Genomic DNA, 24,719 nt, shown 5'->3' with positions numbered 1-24,719 from the left:
TACGATCATTCCCTTGTTGAATCTTGCCACTGGAAATTCTTCCATGGGTGCAAATCCCACCTCTGCATCCATTAAGGTTTCTGTGCCAGGAACAGATCAAGTAATATGCACAATTCAGCCTCTCCAGCTTCCCGAGGGCAGTCTGGACACCTTCCGTGAAGAAACGCTCCCAGAACCTGTGTGTTTAATTCATTCAAGTCAGTCCCAATACTGGCCTCGCTTTCCTCAGATCCACCAACAACCCATTCCCATCTTCCCTGCCCCAAGTTATGGTGACAGTCCCTCCGCTCAGTGTTTTCCCTTCGTCAGCACAGACACCGACCCCTGAGCTCCCTGACCCCACGATCAAGGCCTTGAACCTTCTCAGATGGGTGGCATTCTCTGGTTCTCGAGAGCGCCAAGGTGGCACAGCAGGTAGAGTTGCTACCTCACGCCGCCAGAGACCCGGGTTCCATCCTGACTGCGGGTGCCGAGTTTTAGTTCGGAGATACAGCGCGGAAACAGGCCCTTCGGCCCACCGGGTCCGCAGCGACCAGCGATCCCCGCACACTAACACTATCCTGCACACACTACGGACAAGTTACAATTATACCAGGGCATTGGTGAGACCGCACCTGGAGTATTGCGTACAGTTTTGGTCTCCTAATCTGAGGAAAGACATTCTTGCCATAGAGGGAGTACAGAGAAGGTTCACCAGATTGATTCCTGGGATGGCAGGACTTTCATATGAAGAAAGACTGGATAGACTCGGCTTGTACTCGCTGGAATTTAGAAGATTGAGGGGGGATCTTATAGAAACTTACAAAATTCTTAAGGGGTTGGACAGGCTAGATGCAGGAAAATTGTTCCCGATGTTGGGGAAGTCCAGAACAAGGGGTCACAGTTTAAGGATAAGGGGGAAGTCATAATCAAGGACCAGTCTCACCACGGAAACTCCCTCTTCTCCCCTCTCCCATCAGGCAAGAGGTACAGAAGTGTGAAAACGCACGCCTCCAGATTCAGAAAATGCTGGAGTAACTCAGCAGGTCAGGCAGCATCTCAGGAGAGAAGGAATGTGTGACGTTTCGGGTCGAGACCCTTCTTCAGACTGAAGAAGAGTCTTAAGGATAGCGGAGTCAGGGGGTATGGGGAGAAGGCAGGAACGGGGTACTGATTGAGAATGATTCAGACTGAAGAAGGGTCTCGACCCGAAACGTCACCCATTCCTTCTCTCCTGAGATGCTGCCTGACCTGCTGAGTTACTCCAGCATTTTCTGAATAAATACCTTCGATTTGTTCCAGCATCATATCATATCATATCATATCATATATATACAGCCGGAAACAGGCCTTTTCGGCCCACCAAGTCCGTGCCGCCCAGCGATCCCCGTACATTAACACTATCCTACACCCACTAGGGACAATATTTACATTTACCCAGCCAATTAACCTACATACCTGTACGTCTTTGGAGTGTGGGAGGAAACCGAAGATCTCGGAGAAAACCCACGCAGGTCACGGGGAGAACGTACAAACTCCTTACAGTGCAGCACCTGTAGTCAGGATCGAACCTGAGTCTCCGGCGCTGCATTCGCTGTAAAGCAGCAACTCTACCGCTGCGCTACCGTGCCATCTGCAGTTATTTTCTTACACCTCCAGATTCAGGGTCAGTTTCTTCCCAGCTGTTATCAGGCAGCTGAACCGTCCAATCACCAACTAGAGAGTGGTCATAAGCTACTATCTACCTTATTGGTGAGCCACGGACTATCTTTAAACGGACAGTTTCTTCCCAGCTGCTATCAGGCAACTGAAACATCCTACCACATCCAAAGAGCAGTCTTGAACTCCTATCGGTCTATGTTGAAAGACTGGAGCGGCTAGGCTTGTATACACTTGAATTTAGAAGGATGAGAGGGGATCTTATCGAAACATATAAGATTATTAAGGGGTTGGACACGTTAGAGGCAGGAAACATGTTCCCAATGTTGGGGGAGTGCAGAACCAGGAGCCACAGTTTAAGAATAAGGGGTAGACCATTTAGAACGGAGATGAGGAAAAGCTTTTTCAGTCAGAGAGTTGTAAATCTGTGGAATTCTCTGCCTCAGAAGGCAGTGGAGGCGAATTCTCTGAATGCATTCAAGAGAGAGCTAGATAGACCTCTTAAGGATAGCGGAGTCAGGGGGTATGGGGAGAAGGCAGGAATGGGGTACTGATTGAGAATGATCAGCCATGATCACATTGAATGGTGGTGCTGGCTCGAAGGGCCGAATGGCCTCCTCCTGCACGTATTGTCTATCTTTGACCGGACTTTACTGGCTTCACCTTGCGCTAAACGTTATTCCCTTATCATGTATATGTACACTGTGAATGGCTCGATTGTAATCATGTATTGTCTTTCCACTGACTGGTTAGCACGCAACAGAAGCTTTTCACTGTACCTTAGTACACGTGACAATGAAATAAATTAAACTAAACCCCTCATTCATTTCACAAACTGGCCAGCGAACATTCACTCCCTGATTTCATGAGACAAAATTAAACAAAATTACAATGTTGATCTTTTTCTAAATTAAATGTTACATTACTGTAACAGCTGTAAAAGTGAGTGCCCAATAATTAAATGCCATAAAAGCTTTATTTCGCACCATCGAATTCCAACACACATACTTTATATATTAATTCCCAGGAGCATGTACAATGATTGAGAGCCAACACTGGCACTATTCTCTGACAATCCATTCATTTCTCTGGACTTTAGACTTTAGAGATAGAGTGGAAACAGGTCGTTCGGCCCTCTGAGTCCGTGCCGACCTGCGAACTCCACCTGCACTAGCACTATCCTACACACTAGGGACAATTTACAATTTTACCAAAGCCAATTAAACTGCAAACCTGAGATAGATACAAAATGCTGGAATAACTCAGCGGGTCAGACAGCTATTTTCTGGAGAACATGAATAGGTGATGTTTCGGGTCGAGACCCGTCTTCAGACTGAGACTCAGGGGAGTGGGAAATTAGAGGTGTGTCTTGTTTGTCAAATAATGTGAGTGGAAACCAGAGCTCCCGGAGACAACCCACACGGTCACAGAGAGAATGTACGGACTCTGTACAGACAGCGCCCGTAGTCAGGATCGAACCAGAGTCTCTGGCGCTGCAAGGCAGCAACTCTACCGCTGCGCCAACGTGTCACATTTTTGGAATGAGGTTTATATAAACATTGTCTTTATCATTACTGTACATACACTGTTTACCCCGTGAACTTCACGTGAACGACACACTTCAACGCACGCTGGGATAGACGACACTAAACTGAGCTGAACTCATTGGATAAAGCAGCTTATTGATGCGGAATTGATAGATTTAGTTTATATTGAATGTAATGAAAAGGAACTGCAGACGCTGGTTTAGACAATAGACAATAGACAATAGGTGCAGGAGGAGGCCATTCGGCCCTTCGAACCAGCACCGCCATTCAATGTGATCATGGCTGATCATTCTCAATCAGTACCCCGTTCCTGCCTTCTCCCCATACCCCCTGACTCCGCTGTCCTTAAGAGCTCTATCTAGCTCTCTCTTGAATGCATTCAGAGAATTGGCCTCCACTACCTTCTGAGGCAGAGAATTCCACAGATTCACAACTCTCTGACTGAAAAAGTTTTTCCTCATCTCAGTTCTAAATGGCCTACCCCATATTCTTAAACCGTGGCCCCTTGTTCTGGACTCCCCCAACATTGGGAACATGTTTCCTGCCTCTAACGTGTCCAACCCCTTAATAATCTTTTACGTTTCGATAAGATCTCCTCTCATCCTTCTAAATTCCAGTGTATACAAGCCTAGTCGCTCCAGTCTTTCAACATATGACAGTCCCGCCATTCCGGGAATTAACCTAGTGAACTTACGTTGCACGCCCTCAATAGCAAGAATACCAAATATTGACCCAAAGTGCTGGAGTAACCCAGGCAGCATCCCTGGATAAAATGGATTGGCGACATTTGGTCCTGACCCACAACATCACCTTTCCATTTTCTCCAGAGATGTTTGCCTGACCCGTCGAGTTACTCCAGCAATTTTGTGTCTATCTTTAGTTATATTGAGACACATAGTAAAGAACATAATAACACTTCACAGTGATTACGTACATTTATTTCTTAAATGCAAAGCCGACACATAGTGCTTTCAGAGTTTTAAATATGTTCCATGGTTTGGCTACCCCTTGTAATTTTGTCAGTAACACCTCCCGCTTTTCAAAAGCCCCATGAGTAACAAAGTGCCCCTTTCTGTGAGTGATGGGGAGGTTGATCAAAGTCCAATTAACCCACACACCTGGACGCCTTTGGAATGTGGGGAGAATGATAGGAAGATCTTTCCAGGTGAGACAGAGGTTCACCTGCACCTCCTCCAACCTCATCTATTGTATCCGCTGCTCTAGATGTCAACTTCTTTACATCGGCGAAACCAAACGCAGGCTCGGCGATCGTTTCGCTCAACACCTGCGCTCAGTCCGCCTTAACCAACCTGATCTCCCGGTGGCTGAGCACTTCAACTCCCCCTCCCATTCCCAGTCTGACCTTTCTGTCATGGGCCTCCTCCAGTGCCATAGTGAGGCCCACCGGAAATTGGAGGAACAGCACCTCATATTTCGCTTGGGCAGCTTGCAGCCCAGCGATATGAACATTGACCTCTCCAACTTTAGATAGTTCCTCTGTCCCTCTCTTCCCCTCCCCCTTCCCAGATCTCCCACTGTCTTCCTGTCTCCACCTATATCCTTCCTTTGTCCCGTCCCCCTGACATCAGTCTGAAGAAGGGTCTCGACCCAAAACGTCACCCATTCCTTCTCTCCTGAGTGCTGCCTGACCCGCTAAGTTACTCCAGCATTTTGTGAATAAATACCTTCGATTTGTACCTGCATCTGCAGTTATTTTCTTACATAGGAAGATCGATGGTCGGCATGGTCTCGGTGGGCCGAAGGGCCTGTTTCCATGCTGTCTCACTGAACTAAACGAAGGATGGCTCGATTGTAATCGTGTATTGTCTATCCGCTGACTAGTTAGCACCCAACAAAAGGTTTTCACTGTACCTCGGTACACGTGACAATAAGCTAGACTAAACTAAACTAAATTGAACCGAACTCAACTAAACTAAACTAAACTAAACATTACATGGTGTGTAAGCTAATTATGTATAAATACTTAGAGCAATTACTACATCCAGGGAAAATCAGTCCGTAGGCGTATTGCAACGTGTTGAGTGCAATCCAATAAATGTTTTGCCAAATATAAAATATGAAAGCAAAGCATTATTTTGTAGGCCACTCTCCCAGGCCCCATGCCCCAAATACTATGATTGCTTCCGTCTGTGTGGACACAGGCACGAACAATTGATGCCAAAAGTGAAGATTCCTTATAATTACAGCATGCTTTTATCGTGGCTCCCAGAGGGAACATCATTGTGAGGTCACTTTATATCTGATTACATTGGGAAAAATAAAATGGGCGGCACAGTGGCACAGCGGTAGAATGGTGGCACAGCACCATCATTCAATATGATCAATGCTGATCATCCAAAATCAGTACCCCGTTCCTGCTTTCTCCCCATATCCCTTGATTCCTTTAGCCCGAAGAGCTAAATCTAACTCTCTCTGGAAAACATCCAGTGAATTGGCCTCCGCTGCCATCTGTGGCAGAGAAATCCACAGAGTAACAAGTCTCTGGGTGAATATACAATTCAATGTGGAAGTGTTGACATTATTGCTGATTGTTTTCCAGCAGCCGAAGTTGTCAATGACTGAATGATGTCAGTTAACCTCCTTATCAAATATTATTACTGAAAAAGGTTGTGGAAATCACACTCACATTCAAGTGACTGAAGGTTCATTTGACCTGTGTAACTCACCCACGGGAGACAAAATATCAAATGTACAGAGGGATCTCTGTAGTCCAACTCCATATCTCTCTGAAAGTGGGGACACAAATAGACAGTGGTAAAGAAAGTGTACGGTATTTATGCTTTCATTGGTTGGGCAATTGAAATCTGTCAGGTCCAGGTTCAGGAACAACTTCTTCCCTACAGCTGTCTGGCTATTAAACACTACAACCTCAAATAAGCTCTGAACAACATAGACTACTAGAATAGTTGGGCCCAAACCTCTCCTGCATTGGTGCAGCACCCTCTCCTCCCCCCTCCCCCCCTCTCCCCCTCCCCCCTTCCCCCTCCCCCCACTCCTCTCCCCTTCCCCCTCCATCCACCCACCTCCACTCCTCCTACCCCTCTCCCTCCCTCCTTTCCCCTCCCCCCAAACTCCATCCCCCTCAACCCCCCCTTATCCCTCCCTCCCCCCTCCCTCCCTCCCTTGCTCCCTAGGAGATAGATTTAAACTTTAAAATGTGAATAACGTTAAAAATATAACACCGGTTTCAATGAAACTTCTTCCATTAGCAACAAAGGGACGACGGTAGGTAAGGTGGGCCTAAAATTGTCGCGCTATCGTGTACCGTTTGCCTGAAGTTCAGGAACAAACAAACAAACAAACGAGAGTTTTAGTAAACAGATTATTGTTATTATTGCACTACTATTGGGATGTTTTGTGTATACGTATGTGTATATATTTCTTTTGATCTATATATCTATGTATTTGTGAGTATGTGTATATATATATACACTGATTGTTTTTTTCTCTCTCGTTTATTATATTGTTTACAGTGTACTATGTGTACACATTTCTGTTGTGCTGCTGGAAGTAAGAATCTCATTGTTCTGTCTGGGACATGCGACAATGAATCTCTCCTGACCCTCGAGGATAGGAGTCAGGAAGTCATGTTACAGCTTCATAGATCTTTGGTTCGGCCACATTTAGAATGGCGGGACTGTCATATGTTGAAAGACTGGAGCGACTAGGCTTGTATACACTGGAATTTAGAAGGATGAGAGGTGATCTTATTGAAACATATAAGATTATTAAGGGGTTGGACATGATTGAGGCAGGAAACATGTTCCCAATGTTGGGGGAGTCCAGAACCAGGGGCCACAGTTTAAGAATAAGGGCTAGGCCATTTAGAACGGAGATGAGAAAAACCTTTTTCAGTCAGAGAATTGTAAATCTGTGGAATTCTCTGCCTCAGAAGGCAGTGGAGGCCAGTTCTCTGAATGCATTCAAGAGAGAGCTAGATAGAGCTCTTAAGGATAGCGGAGTCAGGCGGTATGTGGAGAAGGCAGGAACGGGGTACTGATTGAGAATGATCAGTCATGATCACAATGAATGGTGGTGCTGACTCGAAGGGCTGAATGGCCTCCTCCTGCACCTATTGTCTAATGTCTATTGTAGACAGTACTGGTCCCTCATTATGGGAAACACTGGAGGCATTCGAGAGGGTGCTGGGGAGGTTTACCGGAATGCTACCTGGATTTGAGGGTATTAGCCATAAGGAGCGGCTGGGCAAACTTGGGTTCTTTTCTCTGTAGCGTTGGAGGTTTAGAGGAGAAGTTTGTAAAACTATGAGAGGTATCAAGGTGATAGGTGGGGGCAAGTTTTTTACCCAGGGAGTGGGGGAAAGCAGATGCGATAGTGGTGTTTAAGGGGCTTTTAGAATAGGCACATGGGAATGTGGGGAATGGAGAGAATGCAGGCAGAGGTGATGCAGTAACAGGCTCCTTACCAACATTGTTGGCCGAAGGGGCCTGTTACTGCGCTGTACTCTTCTATATTCTATCTTATTAAAATTTCACAATGATTTTGTGGAGCATTTTGTCATATCTTCGACATATGAGGAACAGCAAAATTGTGCCATCATTCCCTCTTCCAATAATTTGAGAAAAAAGAAAGTTGCTATTACCTATATCAGCTGCAAAGTGGATTAACTAGTATCCTTGCACAAGAAGGGTTTGTAGGAAGAGAACATCTATATATTTGGACGTGGATCGGACAGGTTTGGAGGGATATGGGCCAAACGCAGGCAGGTGGGACAATTGAAGATGGGACATTTTTTTTTTTAGAGATACAGCGCGGAAACAGGCCCCTCGGCCCACCGAGTCTGCGCCGCCCAGCGATCCCCGCACATTAACACTATCCTACACACACTAGGGACAATTTTTACATTTACCCAGTCAATTAACCTACATACCTGTACGTCTTTGGAGTGTGGGAGGAAACCGAAGATCTCGGAGAAAACCCACGCAGGTCACGGGGAGAACGTAAAAAACTCCGTACAGACGGCGCCCGTAGTCAGGATCGAACCCGAGTCTCCGGCGCTGCATTCGCTGTAAGGCAGCAACTCTACCGCTGCGCCACCGTGCCGCCCAGACATGTTGGCTGGTGTGGGCTGATTGGGCCGAAGGGCCTGTTTCAACGCTGTAGGACTCTATGACTGTATATCTTTGCTGGAATCTTAATTGGGTGAGCTCATTTTAGCAGCAGATATATATTTTAAGCAAAGCCTTGTAATATAGTGTCTATCGGTACTTTTACACAGATATAACTATCTATGCTTTCTTTTATCTTTAATTTTCTCTTCACAAAAGTTGTGTTTCTGTACAAACACTTGCATTTGTCACAGTTTCGTATCCATGCAAACAAAAATGTGCATTTTAATTTGGAGAAATTTTCGGCGACAAAAGCCACAATTTTTCTCCAGCTTATTGAGAACAAGTGCAAAATTATCCTCTGCATGTTTAATATAAGCAAATCTTGGACTGCTTTCCACCCTTCATTGAGTTTGCACAACGAGGCATCGTGACAGAAGCCAAAATCTTTTGTACGTGTAAAGATGAAGTTTGCGTTAAAAAAAAGCGTTGTCCAACAAGCGGAGCTGAGCTCCCATCAATTATTGTATGTACTTTTTGTTTTGTCTTTGAAAAGCAGATTAAATTGGCAAAAGGTAGGAAGGTGGCTGTTATCTGCAGAGATTCAAACCTGAAGTCAGGGATTCTTGCTTGCACATTTGCTGTGTAGCCGTTAGATGAAAGAATCCATACCTGTCAAACAAACTGCTAGAACTGTGATAAATTAATGATCAAAATGCTACATTCTGAAATACAGTAGCTGTGTCTCGGCTAGTTACAGCCAGACCTCGCCTTACTAAAATGTAGCTAACATTAAAAAAAAAAAAAATCACTATTAATGCACTGGAAACAGAAGGAATTGTTACTGAGGAAGACAAAAGGTGCAAAGAAATACACATAGTTATTCCCTTGGCTTCTGTTTTCAGTGTGAATACTTTAGTAACCTTTGTGTTTTTTTTTTTTGTTTTCTTTAGAAAGCGATTTATTATTAGGCATGGCATGTGGGTTTATGGTTAAAATATGCTCATTCATGCTCCTTCTGGCAGGCATGAAACTTCAATCGGCACGAGGAACAGAAATTATACAAAAAATATATAAATCTGCTTAAGAAATGAGAGAATTTGCACTCTGGTTCGGTCCTTGCAAATACTTAGCACAGAAATCTTTCTCTCAGCCTTTAATGCAACACATCAGGCTAGTGTGCAGACATCTTTATATCAAACCCAACCACAACACATCATCTGATCATCTATTTTTTATTAAGTTCATTAAAACCGTATGCAAAATTTATCACAGTGTAGGGTATTATTACCCGTTGTTTTCCATAACTCCATATTTGAGAGTAATGCCAAAAGTCTATGTCAAAATTTTAAGTCATGGTAATTTCTTGGCCTGTTTATGTTACCGAATTATAAATATGCATTGTAATGTATAGATGTGGGCTCAACAATGACTCCATCTGTTTTATTAATTTATGCAGTAAAACATTCATAAGCAATTATTACAATTTACCGTTGCTGTGATTTGACTTTTCTATATATTTTTTGTCATGAAATGCATTCTGAACACTTTTCCCTTTCACTTCCAGTTTTATCCCTCATATTTATATTCAATGAATATTATTATTTATATCTGGTCTGGGTTCTTCGAGAGAGCTTGAAGTCAGACATGGTAATGAGATTGCATGTTGATTTTTATTCCGCTGAACTCTGGTGGAGGCTGTGGTAAGAATAGTCACAGTATCAGCTGCAAAATTCGGTCTGTCCACAATATTGTCTGTTACCTCCATTGAGCTAACCTGCAACTGGCCTTGAATTTGCTGCAATTTCTTTTGAAATCGCCGATTCCTATTTTGAGCAATGAGTCGAATTCAGCAGCCAAGATCTGAGTTTAATGTTAGTCATTAGTCATCAGTTTATTAGTTTAGGGGAGACACAAAATGCTGGAGTAACTCAGCGGGTCAGGCAGCATCTCGGGAGAGAAGGAATGGGAGACGTGTAGTAACTCAGCGGGTCAGGCAGCATCTCAGGAGAGAGAAGGAATGGGTGACTTTTTGTAACTCAGCGGATCAGGCAGCATCTCGGGAGAGAAGAAATGGGTGACGTAATAAATTTTGTAACTCAGTGGGTCAGGCAGCATCTCGGGAGAGAAGGAATGGGTGACAATATTTCATTCGTTTAGTTTGTTGTCACATATATCGAGGTACGGTGAAAAGCTTTTGTCGCGCGCTGACCAGCCAGCGGAAAGAAAACACATGGTTGCAATCGAGCCGTCCACAGTGCACAGGAAAGAGTGGAGTGATTGCAACTTTTTGAGTGTTAGAGATACAGCACGGAAACAGGCCCTTCGGCCCACCGAGCCCGCACCGACCAGCGATCCTCGCACACTTACATTATGCTACACACAGGTGGGACAATTTACATTTATACCAAGCCAATTAATCTACAAACCTGTATGTCTTTGGAGTGTTGCAGGTCAAATTAACTTTGACAATTTTTGTTTAGTTCACTTTAATTTTAAGGTACAGCGCTGAAACAGGTCATTGGGCCCAACAAGTCCATGCCGATCAGTGATCCCCGCACACTAACACTATCCTACGCACAGGAGGGACAATTTACAATTATACCGAGCCAATTAACTCTCATTCCTGTATGTCTTTGCAGTGTGGAAGGAAACCGAAAATCCCGGAGATAACCCACGCAGGTCATGGGGAGAGCGTACAAACTCCATACAGACAAGCACCTGTAGTCAGGATCGAAGCTGGCTCTAAGGCAGCAACTCTACTGCTGTGCCACCGTGCAGCTCTGCATGATTGCAGATCCACTTCTGCGACTATCACGAAAAGAGTAGCCGGGGTTGGGCACCATCTTGGATTCACCTTATCCATTTCATTTAACATTGTTGAGGCAAGTCAAACCAGAAATCTTCATAGAGTGTGAAATCATGATCATGTCATTTGAAGAAGAGTCCCGATCCGAAACATCACCTCTCCATGTTCTCCAGAGGTGCTGCCTGACCCGCTGAGTTACTCCAGCACTTTGTGTCTTCTTTTGTCAACCAGATTCTGCAGTTCCTCGTTCCTACTTATATAGAGTACTTTTTAGTTTTGTTTAGTTTAGAGATGCAGCCTGCAAACATGCCCTTCAACCCACTGTGTCCACGCCGACCAGCGACCACCCATTCACACAAGTTCTGCATGATCCCACTTTCTCATCCACTCCCTACATTTAAAAAAAATATTTTTTTAGAGATACAGCGTGGAAACAGGCCCTTTCAGCCCATTGGGTCCGCGCCGACCAGCGATCCCCGCACACTAACACTATCCTATACCAACTAGGGACAATTTTTACATTTACCAAGCCAATTAACCTACAAACCTGTACGTCTTTGGAGTGTGGGAGGAAACCGAAGATCTCGGAGAAAACCCACGCAGGTCACGGGGAGAACGTACAAAGTTCATGCAGACGGCGCCCGTAGTCGGGATCGTACCCGGGTCTCCGGTGCTGCATTCGCTGTAAGGCAGCAACTCTACCGCTGCGCCACCGTACAGCCACCGCGCCATTTACCGATGGCCAATTAACCTACGAACCTGCGTGTTCCTTGGGACGTGGGAGGGAACCCCACGTGGTCACAGAGAGAACATGCAAACCCCACATAAAGCAGCACCCGATGTCAGGTTGGAACTCACAGGTCCCTGGCTCTGTGAGGCAGCTCTGTGCCACTGTGCCACCCACAACTTATGATTATCTTACCACAAATTCTGCTTTTCCTTTACATCTGACGTATACAAATGATGTCAAATTGTTATTGTGATATGACATAAACTTATACAGGAGGAGGCAGCCTGGTGTATAAAAATCGTCTTGTTAGACCTCAGTAATGGATTTTCATGATGGAATAAGTTCCTTATCTCCGTTAGTATAGGCCAGTGTTTCTTAACCAGGAACCCCAGGCTTCCACGAGAGGTTGCTAGGGGTTCCGAGAGAAACAGCGGTAAATAAATGGAGTCATTTTTGTGTTTTGCATTGTCAATAAACTTGAGAAAAACGTACGTTATTTTTTGCTTGAACCAGTAATCAGAAAAATATATTATATTTGCCTTAGGAACGTTAAGTTTATGAAAGAGAAAGAAAGAGATTAATAAAGACGTATCAGAATTTTTATGTAGGAGGTTCCCTGAGACATGAAAATCATTTCAAGGGTTCCGCAAGGGTGAAAAGGCTGGGAAACGGTGGTATAGACAATCCAGCAAGTAGCCAAGTTTCAACATTCAGGGGGTCATTATATTCATGTATATAGGTGTACCATTATTGGCGAATCAGCATAGTCTGCTTTAAGGATGAAGGCAATAGTGTGCTGAAAGATAATTGTTTAATCATCAATAACATTAGATATTTACTTGGAAAACACATTGAGTTTAGACAATAGACAATAGACAACAGGTGCAGGAGGAGGCCATTCGGCCCGTCGAGCCAGCACCGCCATTCAATTCATGGCTGATCATTCTCAATCAGTACCCCATTCCTGCCTTCTCCCCATACCCCCTGACTCTGCTATCCTTAAGAGCTCTATCCAGCTCTCTCTTGAATGCATTCAGAGAATTGACCTCCACTGCCTTCTGAGGTAGAGAATTCCACAGATTCACAACTGAAAAAGTTTTTCCTCATCTCAGTTCTAAATGGCCTACCCCTTATTCTTACACTGTGGTCCCTTGTTCTGAACTCCCCCCCCCCCCCCATTGGGAACATGTTTCCTGCCTCTAACGTGTCCAACCCCTTAATAATCTTATACGTTTCGATAAGATCTCCTCTCATCCTTCTAAATTCCAGTGCATACAAGCCTAGTCGCTCCAGTCTTTCAACATATGACAGTCCCGCCATTCCGGGAATTAACCTAGTAAACCTACGCTGCACGCCCTCAATAGCAAGAATATCCTTCCTCAAATTTGGAGACCAAAACTGCACACAGTACTCCAGGTGAGGTCTCACTAGGGCCCTGTACAACTGCACACAGTAGTCCAGGTGAGGTCTCACTAGGGCCCTGTACAACTGCACACAGTACTCCAGGTGAGGTCTCACTAGGGCCCTGTACAACTGCACACAGTACTCCAGGTGCGGTCTCACTAGGGCCCTGTACAACTGCACACAGTACTCCAGGTGAGGTCTCACTCGGGCCCTGTACAACTGCACACAGTACTCCAGGTGAGGTCTCACTAGGGCCCTGTACAACTGCACACAGTACTCCAGGTGAGGTCTCACTAGGGCCCTGTACAACTGCACACAGTACTCCAGGTGCGGTCTCACTAGGGCCCTGTACAACTGCACACAGTACTCCAGGTGAGGTCTCACTAGGGCCCTGTACAACTGCACACAGTACTCCAGGTGAGGTCTCACTAGGGCCCTGTACAACTGCACACAGTACTCCAGATGAGGTCTCACTCGGGCCCTGTACAACTGCACACAGTACTCCAGGTGAGGTCTCACTCGGGCCCTGTACAACTGCACACAGTACTCCAGGTGAGGTCTCACTCGGGCCCTGTACAACTGCACACAGTACTCCAGGTGCGGCCTCACTAGGGCCCTGTACTTAGAAATCAAAGATAGACTCAACGGGTCAGGCAACATCTCTGGAGAAAAAGGATGGGTGACGTTTCAGGTGGGAACCCTTCTTCAAACTCAGAGATGCTTTGATTCTCCACACTCTCCAGAGATGTTGCCTGACCCACTGAGTTACTTCAGCATTGTGAGCCTATCTTTGGTGTAAACCAGCATCATCTGCAGTCCCTCTTTATGTGATTGAGTGATTTGCAGACCAAATTAGCTTTGACGATTTTAGTTTAGTTTACTTTCATTTAAAGATACAGCGCTGAAACGGGTCCTTGGGCCCAACATGTCCGTGCCGATCAGCGATCCCCGCACACACTAACACTATCCAACACACAGGAGGGACAATTTACAATTGTACCGAGCCAATTAACTTACATTCCTGTGTAAGAAAATAACTGCAGATGCTGGTACAAATCGAAGGTATTTATTTCACAAAATGCTGGAGTAACTCGGCAGGTCAGGCAGCATCTCAGGAGAGAAGGAATGGGTGACGTTTCAGGTCGACACCCTTCTTCAGTCTGAGCCCACGTTTGAAGAAGTCTTCAGTCTGAAGAAGGGTCTCGACCCGAAACGTCACCCATTCCTTCTCTCCTGAGATGCTGCCTGACCCGCTGAGTTACTCCAGCATTTCGTGAAATAAATACATTCCTGTATATCTTTGGAGTGTGGGAGGAAACCAGAAATCCCGGAGAAAACCCACGCAGGTCACGGGGAGAACGTACAAACTCTTTACAGACAGCGTTCATAGTCAGGATCGAACCCGGGTCCCTGGCGCTGTAAGGCAGCAACTCTACTGCTGCGCCACCATGTAATTTTCAACCCAGCGGATTCTGGTATGAAATGTTGTCGCAATGTTCTTCAGTAAGACAGGCCGGTACTTTACCGCTAAGGTAAGTTGTACAGGGCATTGGTGAGACCACACCTGGAGTATTGCGTACAGTTTTGGTCTCCTAATCTGAGGAAAGACATTCTTGCCATAGAGGGAGTACAGAGAAGGTTCACCAGATTGATTCCTGGGATGGCAGGACTTTCATATGAAGAAAGACTGGATAGACTCGGCTTGTACTCGCTGTAATTTAGAAGATTGAGGGGGGATCTTATAGAAACGTACAAAATTCTTAAGGGGTTGGACAGGCTAGATGCAGGAAGATTTTTCCCGATGTTGGGGAAGTCCAGAACAAGGGGTCACAGTTTAAGGATAAGGGGGAAGTCTTTTAGGACCGAGATGAGAAAGTTTTTTTTCACACAGAGGGTGGTGAATCTGTGGAATTCTCTGCCACAGATGGTAGTTGAGTCCAGTTCATTGGCTATATTTAAGAGGGAGTTAGATGTGGCCCTTGTGGCTAAAGGGATCAGGGGGTATGGAGAGAAGGCAGGTATTGGATACTGAGTTGGATGATCAGCCATGATCATATTGAATGGCGGTGCAGGCTCGAAGGGCCGAATGGCCTACTCCTGCACCTATTTTCTATGTTTCTATGTTTCTCTGTACGATGGCACGTTTTATGAGCCCCTTGTTGTGCTCATCTGGTTATCAAACTGACAGACGTGAATTCTCAGTTAATGACAGCGCTCGGCATGTAGTGCCAATCATGTGTAGCAGGCGGGTGGAAAGTAAAACACACTTGCCTCTTTGACCATTGCTTTCATCCCAACCCGGGGAGAACATGTTTTACTTCAGCCCGGTGACCTTTCTCTCTCGCCTCTCGCAGGTCACTGTGGCCTCCCCGAGTGAGATTAACTTTGCAGTCCTGCATCAGCTTTGTACTGGCTGTCCATGCACCGACCGATGTCAAACTGCCCCAAACTCATTTCAGATAACGTTCACAAACTGACAATTCTCATCCCATCAATCAAATTCCTGAAGCCGTAGGTGAAAGGGCAATGTGCTAATTACCCCCCCTGTTAAGTGTGTTTTCCGGGTCTCAGTTTAACAGCATTCCACTGCTACTGGTCTCCGAGATTAGTTTGTCCTTTTCAAAATGTCGCCGCTCCGCCAATCACTATGTTAACTATTAATGTACTCAAGAATGTGTCTTTTGTCGTGACTGGAAATATTTGCAAAACAATCGAAAAGTTCGGAATTGTTTTAGTTTAGTTTATTCACAAAGTGCTGGAGTAACTCAGCAGGTCAGGCAGCATCTCAGGAGAGAAGGAATGGGTGACGTTTCGGGTCGAGACCCTTCTTCAGACTGAAGTCCCGGCCCGAAAAGTCACCCATTCCTTCTCTCCTGAGATGCTGCCCGACCCGCTGAGTTACTCCAGCATTTTATGAATAAATACCTTCGATTTGTACCAGCATCTGCAGTTATTATCTTACACTTAGTTTAATTTAGGTTTAGTTTAGAGATACAGCACGGAAACAGGCCCTTCGGCCCACCGAGTCCGTGCCGACCAGCGATCCCCGCACACCAGCGCTATCCTAAACACACTGGGGACAATTTACAATTTTACCGAAGCCAATTAGTCTACAAACCTGTACGTCTTTGGAGTGTGGGAGGAAACCGGAGGACCTGGAGAAAACCCACGCGGGTCACAGGGAAAACGTACAAACTCAGTTCAGCCATGCACCTGTTGTCAGGATCGAACCGGGGTCTCTGGCGCCGTAAGGCAGCAACTCTTGCGCCGTTGTCGATAAATCCATTTGTGCATTTGCATGACTGACCAGAAAAGACACTTGGGGCATCAAATAACCATTATCTGAATCATCCACATTTAAGAAAAACATACTCATCGTTTTTTTTATGCCTACTATTCAGGAAATAATTATTGGTGCAGTGATTTGTGGCTTGTACTTGGTTGCTCTCTTCACCCAAACTGCCTTAGATGCAAGCCAGCACAGACACAATCCATCAGGCTGCTTGCTGTCCCACTCGTTCCAATCTTCATATTCTTTCTCTGTCTTTGCCAGTGAGGATTAAATTTTGCAAGTGAGGTACATCTTCAGTCTCTCAAATTATTTAGTTTGGTTTAGAAATACAGCGAGGAAACAGGCCCTTCGGCCCACTGAGTCCGCGCCGACCAGCGATCCCCGCACATTAACACTATCCTGCACACACTAGGGGCAATGTTACATTTATACCAAGCCAATTAACCGACAAACCTGTACGTCTTTGGAGTGTGGGAGGAAACTGGAGCACGCGGAGTAAACCCACGCAGGTCACGGAGAGAACGTACAAACTCTGTACAGACAACACCTGTAGTCAGGACTGAACCCGGGACCCTGGCGCTGTAAGGCAGCAGCTCTACCGCTGTGCCACCGTGCTGCCTGTTTGTTTTAACCTATCTGTCTATCTATATACTAAATCTCTCGTTTGTTATCTTGTTTGTGACTGAACTTTAGCCAAAACGGTACACGATAGCGCGACAATTTTAGGCCCACCTTACTCACCGTTGTCACTTTAGTGATAATGCAAGTAGTTTTATTGAAATCGGTCTTATATATTTAAAGCTATTCACATTTTAAAGTTTAAAAGGAGGGGAGGGGGAGGGGAGGAGGGAGGGAGGGAGGGGGGAGTGGGGGAGAAGGGAGAGGGGAGGGGGGGTTGAGGAGAGAGGGGGGGGAGGACAGGATGGTGCACCAATGCAGGAGAGGTTTGGGCCCAACGGGTCCACTTTGTCTAGTATTTTATAATGTGATGCATGCTTTGAACGCATGATATCTTCCTGCACGCAACCACTCAATGTTAATTGCCAACATTTAAGGCCATTTTTGGATTAGGCTGAATCAGAATGCAAGCTATTTTTTGCAATATAACGGAGTGCATCTGAGTAGGTGTGGTTTACCGGAGATCACACCACGTGAAAGACCCTCTGATACATTATTGATTAGACCTTCACGAGAATGGCACTCGAAAGGAGACAACTGATTTCGACATGATCCATTCCACTTTTTCATGCATCAGCCTATGACTGAACAATCAGCCGCTGTCAACCATGGCCGCTGTGAAAGTAAAATTGGCCCTTGCCAGTTTTATTCGAGGCCATCGACTTCACTTGGTCACTTTGTGAAATGGGTCTCCAGTCTGCAACAAGATAGAAAATAGCATTTTCACATTAACGGACGTTGTCGTATTTGTACCACAGCGTACCACTGACAAGCTGGTGCAACAACAGTCATCTTAAAAAGAACATATGCAGAAACCTTGCCTTTAAGATGCAAAACTAAAGTTTAGTTTAGTTTAGTTTAGAGATACAGCGCGGAAACTGGCCCTTCGGCCCACCGAGGGGTTGGCCATTTAGAACTGAGATGAGGAAAAACTTTTTAAGTCAGAGAGTTGTGAATCTGTGGAATTCTCTGCCTCAGAAGGCAGTGGAGGCCAATTCTCTGAATGCATTCAAGAGAGAGCTGGATAGAGCTCTTAAGGATAGCGGAGTCAGGGGGTATGGGGAGAAGGCAGAAACGGGGTACTGATTGAGAATGATCAGCCATGATCACATTGAATGGAGGTGCTGGCTCGAAGGGCCGAATGGCCTCCTCCTGCACCTATTGTCTATTGAGTCCTTGCCGACAAACTATCACCCTGTACAGTAGCACTATCCGACACACGAGGGACAATTTACAATTCTTACCAAAGTCAATTAACCTATAAACCTGTGCGTCTTTGGACTGAGGGAGGAAACCGGAGCACCCGGAGTAAACCCACTCCATCACGGGAAGAACGTACAAACTCCGTACAGCAGCAAAGCTGGAGATCTGAAATAAAGCCGGGAATACTCAGCAGGTTGGGCTGCGTTCAAAGGACAAACGCAGTTGACGATTTAAGCCAACGAGGTTTTGTGAAATATGGAAACTAGTTTTGCGGTGCAGAGGAAGGGTAGACAGGAGGGAAGACCAAAGGGAGGACATGACAACATGGAATGGAAGAGAGATGGGTGGGATGGTGGCGCAGCGGTAGAGTTGCTGCATTGCAGAGCCAGAGACCTGGGCTCGATCCTGACTACGTGCTCCCAGTGTGGAGATTGCACCTTCTCCCCGTGACTGCGTGGGTTTTCTCCGGGTGCTCCGGTTTCCTCCCACACTCCAAAGACACGCAGGTTTGGAGGTTAATTGGCTTGGTAAAATTGTAAATTGTCCCTCGTGAGTGTCGGATAGTGCTAGTGTACTATCACTGGTCAACGAGGACTCAGGGCCTTCTTCCATGCTTGTACCTCTAAAGTCTAAAGTAAAGTCTCAAAAGTACCTTAGCTGCATTTCCTTTCAGCTCTTGCTGTTTCACCAAAGATATTCCGTGGACAGGAAAGATTTAGAGGGACAGGGGCCAAGCACGGGCAAATGGGATGAACTTGAATGGGGCATCTTCATATCATATCATATCATATATATACAGCCGGAAACAGGCCTTTTCGGCCCTCCAAGTCCGTGCCGCCCAGCGATCCCCGTACATTAACACTATCCTACACCCACTAGGGACAATTTTTTACATTTACCCAGCCAATTAACCTACATACCTGTACGTCTTTGGAGTGTGGGAGGAAACCGAAGATCTCGGAGTAAACCCACGCAGGTCACGGGGAGAACGTACAAACTCCTTACAGTGCAGCACCCATAGTCAGGATCGAACCTGAGTCTCCGGCGCTGCATTCGCTGTAAAGCAGCAACTCTACCGCTGCGCCACCATGCCGCCCTATATCTTGGCCGGCAGAGATGAGATGGGCCAATGCAGTACAGCTCTATGACTCTATGTTTCCTCAAAATGCAACTTTATCTGCATTCTTCTCTGTGGCTAAGAGTTATGTTTTGGGGCCGATGAGATTTTATATCGAATTCCACGTTCTACAGTTGGCCAGCTTTTGTTTACTTTGCATACGGAACTCAATTATGTGGGATTGATGTGACTCCAGGCATTTTCATAGTTCCACTTGATTTGGAAAAGATCCTGAGCAGAAAATGAGGCACTGGACTTGCTTTATGAGTGTATTTGAAACGAGGGAGGAAATGAGGAGGGTGGGAGGGGCCATCTCTGACCCCTCTCACCCTGGCCACAAACTCTTTGAAGCACTTCCCTCTGGAAGGACTTCCCTCTTTGAAGCACTTCCCTCTGGAAGGCGACTCCGGAATGTCAAAGCAGCCACAGCCAGACATAAAAACAGCTTTTTTCTCTGCCAGTAGTAGCCCGACTCAATAACCAAACGTCTGTGGTCTCTTTTTGCTCTGGTTTATTTCACTCACATGTTTAAACCGTATTGTTGTATTCTTAATGTTTTCATGTTTTATGCTTTATTCTTAATTGTTTACTGTATGTTCGTGTTGTTACTTGCAAGCGGAGCACCAAGGCACATTCCTTGTATGTGCACATACTTGGCCAATAGACAATAGACAATAGGTGCAGGAGTAGGCCATTCGGCCCTTTGAGCCAGCACCACCATTCAATGTGATCATGGCTGATCATTCTCAATCAGTACCCCGTTCCTGCCTTCTCCCCATACCCCCTGACTCCGCTATCCTTAAGAGCTCTATCCAGCTCTCTCTTGAATGCATTCAGAGAATTGGCCTCCACTGCCTTCTGAGGCAGAGAATTCCACAGATTTACAACTCTCTGACTGAAAAAGTTTTTCCTCATCTCCGTTCTAAATGGCCTACCCCTTATTCTTAAACTGTGGCCCCTGGATCTGGACTCCCCCAACATTGGGAACATGTATCCTGCCTCTAACGTGTCCAACCCCTTAATAATCTTATATGTTTCGATAAGATCCCCTCTCATCCTTCTAAATTCCAGTGTATATAAGCATAGTCGCTCCAGTCTTTCAACATATGACAGTCCCGCCATTCCGGGAATTAACCTAATAACTTATTCATTCATTCATTCATTCATTTACCCTGAAAGTCTGCCTTTAACAGACAAAGATATTTTGCCACTTTCACTCCCCCAGACTATATGGAGTGAAGAATGGAGTGAATGGGCGGCGCGGTGGCGCAGTGGTAGAGTTGCTGCCTTACAGCGAATGCAGCGCCGGAGACCCAGGTTCGATCCCGACTACGGGCGCCGTCCATAAGGTACGTTCTCCCCGTGACCTGCGTGGGTTTTCTCCGAGATCTTCGGTTTCCTTCCACACTCCAAAGGCGCACAGGATTGTCGGTTAATTGGCTCGGTATAAGCGTAAATTGTCCCTAGTGTGTGTCGGACAGTGTTACTGTGCGGGGATCACTGGGCCGAAGAGACAGTTTCTGCGCAGTATCTCTAAACTAAACTAGACTAAGTAGTTCAATTTGTCCGCTGTCAACTGAAGATGAATCCATCAGTTGCTCACTATCCAATTCATGCCTCTATCATTTGCCTGCCACTGCCTGGTGGATCAATCTGTTCAGATTGGTTACACTATTTATTAAACTACCTCACGCTGTAACATATCATTAGTTAAGGCTCAATCGGTAGCACTCTTACTCCTGCCTCTTAAACCAAAAGCTATGGGCTCACGTCCAATGGAGAGATTACGTTTATTTAGAGATACAGCGTGGAAACAGGCCCTACGGCCAACCCAGGTATAGGCCGTACATCAATCCCCGTACACTAGCACTATCCTACACACTGGGGACAATTTACAATTTACAAAAGTTTAGTTTAGTTTAATGTCACGTGTACCGAGGTACAGTGAAAAGCTTTTGTTGAGTGCTAACCAGACAGCAGAAAGACAATGCAAGATTACAATCGAGCCATTTACAGCGTAGAGGTGCATGATAAGGGAATAACGTTTAGTGCAAGGTAAAGCCAGCAAAGTCCAATCAAGGATAGTCCGAGGGTCACCAAAGAGGTAGATAGTAGTTCAGCACTGCTCTCTGGTTGTGGTAGGATTGTTCAGTTGCCTGAAGGAGCTGTCTCAGAAGCCAATTAACCTACAGATCTGCACCTTGTTGGAGGAAGCCGGAGCACCCGGATAAAGCCCACGCAGTTACAGGGAGAATGTATAAACTCCACACAGACAGCATACTCTGTAGCCTACTTCATTACCTGACCATTGACATACCAGGCCTGGAGGTAAACAGACAGTATGCTTTCTGCAGTAGAAATTCGATAGGGTGTTCGTGAACATATCAAATCTGCTGTCATATGTTGAAAGACTGGAGCGACTAGGCTTGTATACACTGGAATTTAGAAGGATGAGAGGGGATCTTATCGAAACATATAAGATTATTAAGGGGTTGGACACGTTAGAGGCAGGAAACATGTTCCCAATGTTGGGGGAGTCCAGAACCAGGGACCACAGTGTAAAAATAAGGGGTAGGCCATTTAGAACGGAGATGAGGAAAAACTTTTTCAGTCAGAGAGTTGTAAATCTGTGGAATTCTCTGCCTCAGAAGGCAGTGGAGGCCAATTCTCTGAATGCATTCAAGAGAGAGCTGGATAGAGCTCTTAAGGATAGCGGAGTCAGGGGGTATGGGGAGAAGGCAGGAACGGGGTACTGATTGAGAATGATCAGCCATGATCACATTGAATGGTGGTGCTGGCTCAAAGGGCCGAATGGCCTACTCCTGCACCTATTGTCTATTGTCTATTGTCTATTATCTATTGTCAAGGAGGTAGAGGCATTGACGAGCTTTCTTTGTGATGCATCGATGAGCTGGGTCCAGGATGGATCTTCACGTATATGCACACCTGGGAACATGGAGCTGTCGGCTCTCTTCACCACCGTCCGTCCCATTGATGAAGATGGCTTTGTGGATCCTCGGCCTTCCTGTCCTGAAGTCAAAAATACGTTCCTTGGTTTAGCGGTAACAGTGGCGCAGCAGTAGAGTTGCTGCCTTACAGCACCAGAGACCCAGGCTTGATGCTGACTACGGGTGCTGTCTGCACGGAGTTTGTACTTTCTCCCCGTGACCGCGTGGGTTTGCCTTCGGGTGCTCTGGTTTCCTCCCATTGTAGTTGTACCTAAATCTGATGGTAGTGTTAGTTTGTGTGGGGATTATAAGGTGGCCGTAAACCAGGTACTTGAAGATAGCAGGCCAGATACCCTACCAACGGCAGAGGATTTGTTTAGCACCCTCACAGGCGGCCAAGTCTTCACAAAAATGGACTTGACAAATGCCTACTTGCAGTTGGGTGTAGATGACAAATCTAAATCCAAGCTAACTATTAACTCGCGTTTGGGATTGTTTCAGTTCAATAGGCATCCATTTGGTATATCATCAGCCCCAGGGATTTTTCTAGGGGTAATGACACAAATTCTAGAGGGAATTGAAGGTGTGGTGTGTTACTTGGATGACATCCTCATCTCAGCCCCTGACAGGCAGACACATGATGAAAGGTTGGAAGTGGTACACAAATGACTTGAAACACACAGAGTAAGAGTGAAGGCACAGAAGTGTGAGTTCTTTCAGAACTCGGTAGAGTATTTGGGTCATAAGATAGGCAATGTCCACCAGGAATTTAAAAAAAAATTAGGGTGGAAGGAGTTGTAATAGCGCCACCTTTGGTTGGAGGATTGTAAATGATTGAATAAACCACAGTACAGCTTTGCAGCCATGTTTCCGGTCAGCAGTGAGTTAACTTGTTATTCTGTGTCTGAGCTCAAGATATCACACGTATAGTCAGCACCCGTGGTCAGGATCGAACCCGGGTCTCTGGCGCTGTGAGGCAGCAACTCTACCGCTGCGCCGCCATTCTTGAATGTGGCCCAGTTTGTCAACAGCAAGTAATCTCAGAGTCCTTCCTCTGCCTCCCCAGTTCGGTTCGGTGCAACCTTTCACTGCTTTCGAAAGATCGATTTTGTTTTGCTATTTAAATAAAGAAAACGCACACATCATTTCTGTAACTGCCAAATCACATCAGTATGTGGAATTCTGGGTTCTGGCAGCGTTCGAGCAGCGTGGCTGGGAATCAGCGCAAACTTTGCCAGCTCAGCCCTGCAATAGTTTTGCATCATTCTCGATGGTCAACTAATCTTCCACGTTATTCAGAGCTCCCACTTCTGCTTCAGGCTTGTATGGGAGCCAGCCTAATTGAAGGGCGGGGAAGAGAAAACCAGAAAATTGTAGCCTAGATAAAAGTTAAAGAGACGAGTCTCCTTAAAGTGCGCGATGAGAAACGAGAACATTTTTGTGGCATCTTTTAGAAAAGTCCAAAGAGTACTTGAACCACTGGGTCACAAGGAACGCCAGATGCTGGTTTACACAAAAAAAGACGTGGAGGAGTAGACTCGATGGGCCGAATGGTCTGATCCTGCTTATGAACTTCCGAGCTGATGACTCCTTTGTATTCTTCTCCTTTGACCCTCAATCAAACTGAGTACTCTCTCCCTCAAACACCAAGTGCTGGAGCAACTCAGTGGGTTAGGCAACATCTCTGGAGAACATGGATAGGTAGCGTTTCAGGCTGGGATCCTTCTTCCATTTGCAGTGTTAGGTGGGGAGGAGAAAGCTGGGAGATAGATGGGGGGGGGGGCAGAACAAAACCTGGCAAGTGATAGGTGGATACAGGGGAGAGGAAGGGTGTTTGGGGAGGGGCAAATGGTTGGATAAAGGCCAGAGATGAAACATAGAAACATAGAAAAACATAGAAAATAGGTGCAGGAGTAGGCCATTCGGCCCTTCGAGCCTGCACCGCCATCCAATATGATCATGGATGATCATGAAGAGATGAAAAGGGTGAGATAAGGTTCGGAGGTGTGAATAGGAATGAATATATGTGGAAGACCAAGGGAGGGGGAGAGTAGGTGCAGAAGGAGGCCATTCGGCCCTTCAAGCCGGCGCCGCCATTTCAATATGATCATGGCTGATCATCCAGAATCAGAACACTTCCTGCTTTCTCCCCATATCCCTTGATTCTGTTTGCCCAAACAGCTATATCTAACTCTCTCTTGAATGCATCTAGTTAATTGGCCTCCACTGCCTTCTGTGGCAGAGATTTGCACAGATTCACAAC

This window comes from Rhinoraja longicauda, chromosome 6, assembly GCF_053455715.1.
Source record: "Rhinoraja longicauda isolate Sanriku21f chromosome 6, sRhiLon1.1, whole genome shotgun sequence".
Lineage (NCBI taxonomy): Eukaryota > Metazoa > Chordata > Chondrichthyes > Rajiformes > Arhynchobatidae > Rhinoraja > Rhinoraja longicauda.
This window is presented reverse-complemented; position numbering follows the sequence as displayed.